Here is a 13,424-nt window from a genome sequence, read left to right on the forward strand (position 1 = left end):
TGAGCAGCGCTCTAGAGCCCGCCAGCCACAACTACTGAGCCCACGCATCCTAGAGCCTGTGTGCTGCAACTACTGAGCCCACGCACCACAACTACAGAAGCCCTGTAAGCCTAGAGACTGTGCTCCACAACAAGAAGCCACTGCAATAAGAAGCCCGCGCAATGCAACGAAGAGTAGCCCCCGCTCGCTGCAACTAGAGAAAGCCCGCATGCAGCAATGAAGACTCAACGCAGCCCCCCCAAAAAAGAGACTATGGAAAGGGACGCTTTTTACAGCATTAGAGCTAATACAGGACGGCTGAGTGCAGCCTTGTTCAGCCTCAGCTGGGAACGTGTGCAGTGGCAACTTGGAGTTTCCACCACTCTGTGTATGGCTATAAACGACTGTAAAAGTGCCCCATGTACTAATTTGGGGGTTACAAATAAATTTTAGCAAGGAGGTGAATTCACAAATACGGAATCTGCAAATAACTATAGGAAAGACGGTACATGCTTGGAGCAGAAGGAGGCCGTGTGAAAGAGCCAGAAGCTCTGAGGCTGCTCTCCTGTTAAGAGGTGAGTGGACATGTGCCCTAGTCGACCTCAGTTCTCTTGCCTGTAATGTGAGAAGCCTGGATTAAAGGGGGCCTACATTTCCTCCCAGCAATAACACTCAGTGATGCAGGTGATGATCGTCATACAGGCATGGAACATACAACTTTATGTTGACTATAAGATATATGGATTATGGGACCAACTCTGTGACTCTAGGCAAATACTTAACCTCTCTGAACTTCATTTTCTTTATGAAATGAAAATATCTATCTCACAGCGTTGCTGGGGAAAAAAGAAATAGAATAATAAATAAGATCATAATGTATGCAAAGTACCTAGAACATAGTGAGCACTAAAATGTTAATTCTTCTTTCCCGAAGATGTGTAAAGCCTGCTTATTAATATAAAGTTGTTCAACTGTATGCTGGGAAAAAGGGCTATTTAATAACTTCATAATGTCGAAGAATGATCAACGAGCAATATGTTTTATCAAGAATTTATTGTCTTCTAAACTGGCAATAAAATATGCCAAGATTGTTCCTGAGTTATCGGGCCATTAGTAGCTTAAATGTGGCCACCCAGCCACAGCAAGTGGTCCAAATTCTTTGCCTTACTCATTCAGTGACTCACTCATCCATGATTCCACAAATGTTTATGGACTACCTACTATGTGCCGGGCACTGTACTAGGCCCTGGAGGTAAAGCAGAAAACAAAATAGTTAAGGCCCTGCTTTCCAAGAGCTTATAGTCAAGTATATGTGACAGCAGACAGTAATCCAATATCTCATGAAACATCTGGTGACAGTCAGGGTTAAGAAGAAAACGTGGGCTGAAGGGATAGAGAGCGGTGGAAGGAGGAGTGCTCCCTGAGAGAGGGTGACCAGAGATGGCCTCTTTAAGGAGCTACCTCTGAGCAAAGACCTGACGGTGGGAGGAGAGAACCAAGAGAAGATTCAGGCAGGGAAGGGAATTCTGGGCCTTGAAATCAAGAGTGAGCTTGTGCGTTGGGTAAACAGCGTGGAGGCCATGGGGCCAGAGTGTGGGCTCAAGAGGGGAGAGCAGTGGATGAGACTAGCACAGTAACAGAGGCCAGCGCACGAAGGCCAAGGAGGCTGTACTAAGGACTTCGGACTCCATTCTGAATACTACAGTGAGCCGGCCGGTGGCGGTTGGGCGTAGGTGAATGACTTTTCTGATTTGTTTTGAAAGAATAACTCTGGGTGTTGTGCGGAGAAAAGACCATATGAGGGTTAAGACAGGAAGCAGAAAGACCAGCCAGGAGGCTGCCCAGTAACCTAGGCTGGAGACAGCTGGGGCCTGAATCAGGGTGGTCAGCTCACATATAATAGAGCTGGTCCTGGATAAACCATGCTCACTACAGCCATGGGGCGTGGATTATATTCACTCACAGCTGGTATGCAAGGGGAGTAGAAACCCTGCACCCAAGTTTAGCTCTAACTGTCCTTAAACAAATTTGAGGGAGGAAAAAAAAAGCACAAGTTCTCAAAACTACCCCGTTTTCCGCTTTCAGATTTCTTCTCCCCAGTTTAATGGAGTTCTTCGCCTCCAACCACTGTGCCCTCACCCTGCAAAACTTTGAAAAGTGCAGGACATATTTGAGACTTACTTCATGACTTTTTAAAATTTGGGTAACTTTATACTGGATGAATTTAAACTGCTTTCTAAATGTGATGTAAAAAATATTTCAAACTTTTAGAAAGCATAAAATACAATTACCTGGGACTTCCCTGGCAGTCCAGTGGTTAAGACTCCATGCATCCACTGCAGGGGGCACGGGTTCGATCCCTGCCGGGGAACTAAGATTCCACATGCCGTGCAGCGCGACCAAAGAAAAGAAAAAACTTACTTGTTTGTCACCCGATGAAGTAATAATAAACTATAAAGGAGAATAGAATCCTCTTAGTTGCATCTCCCCAGTCACATACCCCTCCCTCCCCACAAGAGGAAACCCTTGCCTGAATTTGATATCATCATTTCTAAGTGTATCTTTATGCTTTTACTAAATGTATATGCATCCCTACAGATACTATTATTTTGCATAATTTTAAGCTTTATGTAAATGGTATCATACTTTATATATTTTTGTGCTACTTACAATGTTTAGCAACATCTTTGTAAAAATCATCCATGTTGACATGTTTTTATAGTTCATGTTCACTGATAATGTATATATATAATACACATTTTTTTAACATCTTTATTGGAGTATAATTGCTTTACAGTTTTGTGTTAGTTTCTGCTGTATAACAAAGTGAATCAGCTATACATATACATATATCCCCATATCTCCTCCCTCTTGCGTCTCCCTCCCACCCTCCCTATCCCACCCCTCTAGGTGGTCACAAAGCACCGAGCTGATCTCCCTGTGCTATGCAGGTGCTTCCCACTAGCTATCTATTTTACACTTGGTAGTGTATATATGTCAATGCCACTCTCTCACTTCGTCCCAGCTTACCCTTCCCCCTCCCCGTGTCCTCAAATCCATTCTCTATGTCTGCATCTTTATTCCTGTCCTGCCCCTAGGTTCATCAGAACCCTTTTTTTTTTTTTTAGATCCCACATATATGTGCTAGCGTACGGTATTTGTTTTTCTCTTTCTGACTTACTTCACTCTGTATGACAGACTCTAGGTCTATCCACCTCACTACAAATAGTTCAATTTCATTTCTTTTTATGGCTAATATTCCATTGTATATATGGGCCACATCTTCTTTATCCATTCATCTGTCGATGGACACTTAGGTTGCTTCCATGTCCTGGCTATTTTAAATAGAGCTGCAATGAACATTGTGGTACATGACTCTTTTTGAATTATGGTTTTCTCAGGGTATATGCGCAGTAGTGGGATTGCTGGGTCACATGACTTAACCATAATTAATCTATCCATTCTTCTGTTCAAGATCATTTATGTTTTTCTCAGTATTTTTGCTATTACAGACATACAACTATGAATATTCTCACATATGCCCCCTTTTACCCATGAATCAAAGTTAAATCTAGAGTGATGCTGTTCAAAGTGTGGTTCCAAGATCAGCAGCATCAGCATTTCCTGGGAGCTAGAAACGCAGAGTCTTGGGCACCGCATCAGAACTACTGAATTTGAATCTGCATTTTAACTATACTCGCAGGAAATCTGTATACACAAAACAAGCCTAAGAAGTATTGGTCTAGAAGGAGTGGTACTTCTCAAACTATCCATGATGAATCAGTTCTGTTTTCATTTTTAAATTTTCAATCTGTTGTGATATTTTGTAAAACACAAAAATCGTATGCTTGGATATTTCAGCAATGTGAATGCTACACAGGTTTCTCAAAAGGTACTCTCAGTTTCTGTTCTTACCTCCATTCACACCAGTAACAATCATTTTGTGGACTGGCGGGGGTCAGCAAACCTAGGCTCTGGACTTAGAAGTGGAATCACTGAGTCGTCTGGGGATCTCATCCTTAACCTTATCGGATAATCACAAGTTGTCTTCCAAAGTGATTGTATCAATACACACTCCCACCAGCAGCATATGAGAATGATGGGTGTGAAACAGTATCTGATATTTTAGTTTACATTTCCCTTATTTTGGAAGACTATTTGACAGTTTGCAATAATGTTTTTCTAATGCATAATCTTCTTGTAGGTTTATCTTCATTACTCTGATTTATAATTATTTCCGATTTATAATTACATTATTGTTGTGACTAACCACAACAATAAGGTTCAACCATTGGAGTACGGATATTGCTAAAAATATATGTCCCTTCTGTTGCTTAAAGCAACTATCCCATTCCATTTTACTGGTTTTTCAAATATGCTTAATCCACCTATATTTTAAAATATGCACAATGTTCAGTCTTTTAGGTTGTATGGGAGTACTTAAAAGAGTTACACTCTAAACAAAGCATAAGCTTCTTTTTAAAAAATGAGATTCTTGCCTTATTTTACAATAAGATTGAAAATAGTAATATAAAGTAGCACTAAGCAGATACATTATTAAAGTCACGAGCTGTAATTTCCTTATATTACTTACTATAGAAGACACTACTGTATAAAATAAATTAATTAATTTTTTTTTTTTTGGCTGCGCCAGGCGGCAGACAGGATCTCAGTTCCCCAACCAGGGATTGTGAACCCGCGCCCCCTACAGTGGATGAGTGGAGTCTCAACCACTGGACCACCAGGGAATTCCCTAAATTGAATAATTTTAAAAGAGTTATGCTTTAATTTTTTGATAAGGAAATGAGAAAAGACTCCCAAACTGGTAAAATTCTGCAACATCTTAGAACTCATCCATGGGTTACCTTAGGAAGGACGTGCTTGAAAGCCATGGGCCCATGGCACGCACTCACAGAAAGCCATTTGAATGAGGTTCCGTCTTGGAAGCGTTTAAGAAGCTCTACCTATTTCTTTGCTGAAACCTAGGTATGTAGAAAACCTCCTCTCTCGTTTGTGGCATCCCTTAATCCCTGTTCCCACCCCAAAGAATCCAGAATAATCAGTTTTAGACAGAAATCTCACCGAGCTCCTAAAATCTTTCTGTGGCTTTCTATCACACTTTGGACAAGATCCAGCCTCCCAGCTGTGGGCCCAGCCCTGTGGTCCTGACCCCGCACCTCTCCAGCTACATTCCCTGCATACCCTGAAACCCACCTCACTTTAGCAACGCCAGCCCTTCAGTTCCTCCACAGTTTATTCCCACACGGGGTCCCGGCACCAGGTTTTCCTCTTTCTGCTTTTTTTCCCCCAACCAATTTTCCCAGGCTGGCCCCCTGTTATCTGTACCTTCAGAGTGACCTTCTCTTACCACACAATCAGAAGTCACCATGAGGCACTGTAATTCACAAGCACATTTTAATTCTTTGCAAGCCCTAATGTCTTAGTTATACTACCTTGCTTATCATCCATCTCCCCAGACCAGCAAATAAACCCCAGGAACACAAGAAGTTTGTTTGTGCTGCTCAGTACTGTATACTAATTTGCAAGGCACTGCTAGGCTCAAAGCTGGCACTCAGTACGTGGTGTTATATTGATAGGGAACCATTTTTTGAGTTTCTAGGTATACTCAATTACCTGAACGAAAGAGCATTGTACCAGATGAATGTGGAAGAAAAAAGGCAAAGACATGGTTTCTGCCCTCCAGACAATTGGGAGATGACAGATTCAGCGTGAGGAAACTAATAGTTCAAACTAGCAAATAATCTCCAAGTCAGCATTCAGTCAAGAGGTACTCTGGGAGTTGAGACAATAATTTATTGACCATTTAGTTATCACTATGCACTGCTGAACACTTTACATCATTTGATTCTCACAGTAATTATAGACAGGGAATTATTATTTTCCTCATTTTACAGCTTGAGAGATTAGAGAAGTTCAAAGTCAAAGAGCTGGTAACTCATGGTTACCAGAATGCCCACTCTTTACCACCTCTCAGGAAGAGAAGGGATCACTTCAAGTGAAGGTGGTCTGGGAGGCTTCATGGAAGAGGGTTGGTTGAACTTGCCCTTGAGAGCGTGGCAGGATTGGGACGGTGCAACAGGAGGTGGGAATCTGCCCATTTCAGATAACCGTTTTTGATTACTGGAGGACAGACAGTGCAGAAATGTCTACATATGAAATAGGGTAGTTAAAAGAAGACTCTGCCTCATTTGGTTATACTATGTAAGGGTGAAATCAATCTGAGAGATTTGAATAGAAAAAGTAATCACATTTAAAAACACCAAGCTACATCACACAGGGAGATCAGCTCAGTGTTTTGTGACCACCTAGAGGGGATAGGGAGGGTGGGAGGGAGACGCAAGAGGGAGGGGATATGGGGACATGTGTATAGATATAGCTGAGTCATTTTGTTATACAGCAGAAACTAACACAACAATGTAAAGTAATTATACTCCAATAAAGATGTTAAGGAATAAATAAATACTAAAAATAAATAAATAATAAAAACACAAAGCTATAATTGAACCACTTGGGAGCTATGATCCACAAAAACAATGTATTCTTGAAGGTCCCTACTATGGGAATGACTCCAACTCTGAGACCGTGTCCTCGGGGTGTATTAGGTGCTACAGTGCCTTCTTGGAGAAGCTTGACAACACTGCGTCCACTCACTGCTGGAGACGGAAATCAGTTGCCATGTTTGGCAGAAGAATAAATAAAAACCTTGGATTCAGACGGTTTATGGAGTACATTAAGTGTTCTTAGACAAGTTGAACCTCCTACTTTGCCCTAGTTTCAAAAATAACGGAACAAACAAATTAGCAAATCAACACAATAGAACAGAATGAAGTAAAACATCATTATAAGGCCCAGGTCAACGTCTGAGCCCCCTGAGACAAATACTCTACTCCGCCTCTTCAGTGAGTTTATGTAGGTAACTTGGTGAAGAACAAACGTCTTCTATCCACCTGTAATACTGCTCATCTTTTTAACTCAGGGCCTTTTACTGAATAAGAATAGCCCCATCCATAGGCGCATACAATCTAGACTCAAGTGTTTTAATTAACAAATAACCACAGTGCACACGTGTCTGTTAAAAGGATAGGAATGAGAGAAAGATTTATGGGATTACTCTTTAGCACCTTAATATTTCTAAAATTTTGTTTGTCTCGTTTATTTCCTAAGGAAGTCAGCTTATTTGCTCCCATTTGAAGCACTTTATCTTTGAAAATTTAATTATATCCAGAAAGGAGGACACTGTACACTGGTTTATCTTATGATCAATTTGAGGAAGGTGTCTGTTTTCATATGCACACATAAACCCAATGTAAATGTATCTTGGCTTAGGTGGGAAAAAATCATTTGTTGAAAAAGGAATTATGTTGAAGCCTTTAAATACTGATGTGTTAGTAAGTTTTTTCTCGTCAGTATTTAATAAATTTATAGGAAATATGAGTAATATCTGTGCACTTTGAGATAACCTCAAATTCATATGGATAGATATCAGAAAAGATTGTTAAACAATAAACTGGGGGGACTTCCCTGGTAGCACAGTGGTTAAGAATCCACCTGCCAATGCAGGGGACATGGGTTCGAGCCCTGGTCCCAGAGGATCCCACATGCTGTGGAGGAACTAAGCCCGTGAGCCACAACTACTAAGCCCAAGTGCCACAATTACTGAAGCCTGCATGCCTATAGCCGTGCTCTGCAGCAAGAGAAGCCACCACAGTGAGAAGCCCACACACCACAACAAAGAGTAGCCCCCGCTAGCCACAACTAGGGAAAGCCTGCGTGCAGCAATGAAGACCCAACACAGCCAAAACTAAATAAATAAAATAAATAAATAAATAAATAAAAATAAACTGGGGAGTTATAAAAATATGACTGAGATTTTAAAAAAAAAATAGGAGAAGGGAAGAGAGGGGAGACGGTGATGATGATGGAGAGAGCATAAGTTCTCATACAACCCAGGGCCCCCAGGCACAGGCAGAATTCCTAGCACACAGGAACAAGAATGAACTGAGAACTCTGCTTACTCATTTTCAGAGAGATATTTTAATCTACTTTTACAAATATGAGACCTAAGACTATCCAAGATTTAGTTTTAACATGGATTGAAGAAAATAACTGTTGGAGGTATAATGATTCAGTTCTGTGTTTAGCAATATAGGTTAACATGTGTATACAAAGCATAACTAACTTGAATAAAATTCTATCAATGTTTTTCTTATACTTAAAAAAAAAATTCATCTCAAGTGGCTTTAAGAAGCAATTTAATCCCCACTGAAAGGAGTATGAGTTCTTTGAAGAAATGGTTGATTCCAGATCTGGGGCGGGGAATGTACAAGGAATTGCACTGAACATCAAAAAGAATGACCTTAATTGACTATAACACACTACATAAATAAATTTTGTAAATCCAGAGATGTGAGGAGCTCTTCTTTATAGACCAACGTCAGCTAATAAATGGACATGAATTCACAAAAATAAGAAAATCCAGGGACTTCTCGGGTGGCGCAGTGGTTAAGAATCCGCCTGCCAATGCAGGGGACACGGGTTTGGGCCCTGGTCCGGGAAGATCCCACATGCCATGGAGCAACTAAGCCTGTGCGCCACAACTACTGAGCCTGTGCTCTAGAGCCCGTGAGCCACAACTACTGAGCCCGTGTGCCACAACTACTGAAGCCCACGCTCTGCAACACGAGAAGCCACCGCAATGATAAGTCCGCGCACCGCAATGAAGAGTAGCCCCCACTCGCCACAACTAGAGAAGGTCCGCACGCGGCAACGAAGACCCAACGCAGCCATAAATAAATAAATAAATCTATTTTTTAAAAAAGAATTTAAAAAATCAAGGGCATGAAAATGTTCATTAAAAAAAAAAAAAGAAAAGAAAATCCACCTTTTGGCAACCTCCGATGTAATCATGGATTCAAGGCAAGGATCATCAAAAAATGCTAAAACCATTAGGTGAATAGATTTTTGGTAACAGAGTATTTGCATGGATTTTTAATTACAGAAAGGGAAGTGTATTTTTACAATGGCGAGTTCTGGCAGTCTCCATCTTAACTGAGGGACCAAAGTTAGCATCACTTATAGTGGGACAATATGTGCCTCCTGATACGATGCAATTTGAAATACAAAACAACAGGGAGCTCCCTGGTGGCCTAATGGTTAGGATTCCGGGCTTTCACTGCCATGGCCAAAGTTCAATTCCTGGTCAGGGAACTGAGATCCTGCAAGTCATGAGGCCAAAAGAAAAAAAAAGAAATATACAACAACATCTAGAAGTATTCTTGCAAAGAATGTTTAACCTGAATTTAATCAAGCTTCTAGACTAGCACATGTCATTAAAAATATAATGTGAGCTATATATGTAATATTAAAATTTTTAGTAAAATAAAAAAGTAAAAACAACACCAAAACCCACAGGTGAAATTAATATAATAATTTCACCTAAAAAGTAAAAACAACACCAAAACCCACAGGTGAAATTAATATAATAATATACTTTAGCCCAACACATCCAAAATATTAGTATTTCAACATGTAATCAATATTAAAAAAATTAACATTTTACATTCTTTTCTGGTACAGAGTCTTCAAAATTCAGTGTGTATTTTTACACTTAAAGCACGTTTCAGTTCAGATACTAAATTTTCATTGGAAATACTTGATCTGTATTTAGATTTCATAAAATTTACAGTTGAAGCAGTAGATCTGCATACCCAAGTTTTTCCAAACCTACTTAAAATTTTTCCACTAATGAAATTGAATGAGCTTTTAAATTTATTTTTTTTAATTAATTAATTTAGTTTTTGGCCACGTGGCATGTGGGATCCCAGTTCCCCGACCAGGATCAAACCCATGGCCCCTGCATTGGAAGTGCAGAGTCTCAACCACTGGACTGCCAGGGAAGTCCCTGAGCTTTTAAATTTTAATTCAAATTAATTCAAATTAAATTTTAAAATCCAGTTCCTCAGTTGCATTAGCCACATTTCGGGTGCTCAATAACCACATGTGGCTAGTGGCTACCACATTGAACAGTGCAGCCCTAGACTAAACTTCTATTTTATAGAAAACAAAGGGGATAGACAAGTTAAATGACACCGAGACAATCCAGAACGTGGGACAGTCTACAAAATAACTGTCTCAGAATTTCTAAAAGGTCAATGGCATAAAAGAGATAAGATAGGGAGACAGTCCTAGACTAAGAGAGATTAAAGAGACATAATACCAAATGCAGTGTTGGATCCTTCTTTGAAAACAAAAATAAAAACAATGTACAACTGGGGAAGTTTCTTGAAAAATTGGGGAACTTTGAATATGTAGTACATTCTAGATGAATTATGAAATTGTTGCTAATTTTCTTAGGTGTGATAATGGCATTATGATTATATAGGAGATTGCTTTATTTCTAGGAGGAATAATAATTCTAGAAATGCAACTTTAACCAAATGTCAAAGCTGTCAAAAAAAAAATGTTTAGGCATGATGATCTCAAAATATTTACCTTCTATGTAAACTTTTTCCAGGAAGCCACTGGAGGATGTACTCCTCTGAAATGAGGGAGTAAGCCAGGAAAGAGGAAGATGAGGAATTGAGGAAGCAGGTGAGTTGGCATAGGCATGAGGTGATGAGAAACCCCAGGATGATGTCTGGGAATCAGTCTTAGACAGCAACCATAACAGACTGGACCAAGAGGAGACAAGCTCCAGGAGAGATGTCTTTAAAAAAAAAAATGACAGGCAGATCATACAATGTTTTTTACTATATTGTGGAGAGTTTTATGACTCTGTAGGAGAATTTTGAGAGAAAAATCAATGACAGGTGCATTCAGTGGTATATTGGTAAACCACCTGTTTGAAAAGGAAAAAAAAAAAAAAGAAGCACGATTTGTAGCATTTGTTGACTTCTATGGCATAAATACTTCCACCATAGCCAAATTTAAGTTACCAGGATAAAGTCATTGAACACAGAGTTGGCAAGAGATGTCTACAATTGGCTCTTTAGAGCTAGTAAGGGGGAAAAAAAGAGTATGTAATACTCATTTGTCCCAACAGCCAAATGTCCCATGAGCCAAATGAGTATTATATGCTAAAATTTAGATAATCTCTTATGGAAAAGGAAAAGAAAAGAAAAAAAAAGAAAAGGAAGGAAGGAAGAGTCAATAAGAGCTAGCTTTAACAAAATTTAGCAAACAAAGCAATTATTAACTCCAGGAAAAATTTTAAATTTTACAAGAAAAGAAATGAAATCATAGTACCCCACACGGCTCAGCTATGACCATTTACACTGCCATAATAATGTACATGCTGAATGCGTATTTAGCTTCTTAAAATGTGACACAACCATACTGAGAGGATGAGGGGAAAAGAAAGGAGTAGAAAAGAGATAAATTTTCATTATCAATAGATAATGCCTAAAATTGAAAAATTAAGAAATAGGAGAATGAGCATTTTACTTAGAAATATGAAAGTAAACTACCAGAAGAATGGGCCAAAAGAGATAAAAGTCATTGCCTGTGGGGTGCAGAACTTCAGAACGAAGAGAAGTGTGGTGGAAAACAGCTGGTTTTCTTTACAAGTCGTATAGTACCATTAGACTTAAACACATGCTCATGTGCACACCCGCATGGACACAGGACACACACGAATAGGAAAGAAGAGCAGGAAAATTCAGACTTCTGGTTACAGAGGGCTGATTGAACCCAATTTTTTATCACCCTTTCCTCCAAAACCTATCGAAATGAGAAAAGGAATATAAAAATAAAAATAAATTGATACTTCTGCTGGAAAGACAGGATAATGTACCAGCAGCAGACCAGGACAGTTAGGAACTTCTGAACGATACAGAGAAGATGCAATCAGACTGATTATTAAACACAATATTCCTGATTAGAAAACAACCGCACACAAGCTTAAGAGAGAACCTCGAAAAGTGGGTTTGCCAGCACAGCCCCACCAAATCCCCAGAACGATACAACCATTTCACCCCTCACCATCCTGCTGCCTACAGATAACTATTAGCTTTCTAGTGTGGGATTACGGACACCAGACACTCTCTCCCAGATGAGAGGACGAAAGCAGGCACTCTGGGCCGTGTGCCAGGGGATTTACAGCCACCGTGAGAGAAGGAACTCTTAAAGAAGAGATTTTCTGGCCCCAACTCAACCCACTGTGCTAAACTACCCACTCATTCGGGGCATCTGCATCCAATACCAGACAAACAGGGAGTCTTGCAGCAGACAGCATGGTTGAAAAGCAAAGCACGATAGTAGAAATAAGACTGAACAGGCCATCACTGTCATCCTGGAAAGCCACTCCTTTAGTTCTTGCTATCAAGACCCCTGGGACTGTCCTGGATGTTGTCCTTTTAAAGACCTGACTCTTAAACTCTTTATCAGTTCATTGAGCTTCTCCACGTCTTCCCAATAAATTTCTTTCTTCTTTAAGCTAACTACAGTCAGTCTGTTGCTTGCAATGAAACAACTCTTACCATGCAAAAAGACAGCTGAATGGCAATTAATAAACTTAATTTATGTGATTATCATATAGTTATATATTTTATATATTTATAATGTATACAATATACTACTATAATGAATAAGCTTAACAATGCTAATATAGAGAATGCATTCTTTTCAAAAGCATATGGAACATGTACAAAATGATCTCTTAGGTAGTACACACACACAAATTAAAAAATTCCCCAAGAGTAGAAATACATGGGCCACAGTGTAAAACAGAACACCTAAAAATTAATACCAAAAGCATATCCAAATTTATTTACTTGAAAAGAAAGAAAAGCTGAAATTACAGAAAATTTAGAAAAGAATGGTGATAGGAATATTACCTGTCAAAAATCTGTGACAACATATGATGAAATGATTCTCAGAGGAAATTTTACAGCCTTAAATACATTTGCTACAAATCAAGAAAGATGGAGAATATGTGAACTTAAGTAGTCGACTCAAAAAGATAGAAAAAAGACAACAAAATAGATACCACATTAATAGAAATAAATGTAAAATATAAAATGAAATAGAAAAAAATAGCCTTGGTCAATAATACCAAAAGTTGGTCTTTTAAGAAATAGGAAAAGAGATAATCAAAATTATTAATGAGAAAGCATATGACAATTATTTTCAAATATTTTTTTTATTATGGGAGTCAAGAAGCCCTTAAGGCCTCAGGAAGACACAAGATCAAAAGCCATAAAAGAAAACACTGACATATTGGACTCCATAAAAAAATATAATAAAACAAAATAGAAAGTTGTTTGTAAAATGAAAGACTCCATAAACAAAGTTAATAAGTAAGTAAAGTTTTAGGAAATTTTTAGGAAAAGAATGACTAATAAACATCTGAAAGAATGTTCAGCCATACTAGTAATCAGGAAAGTTTAAAAGCAATCAAGACACCATTTTTCACCCATCAGATACAC

Source organism: Orcinus orca, chromosome 1 (genome assembly GCF_937001465.1).
Source record: "Orcinus orca chromosome 1, mOrcOrc1.1, whole genome shotgun sequence".
Lineage (NCBI taxonomy): Eukaryota > Metazoa > Chordata > Mammalia > Artiodactyla > Delphinidae > Orcinus > Orcinus orca.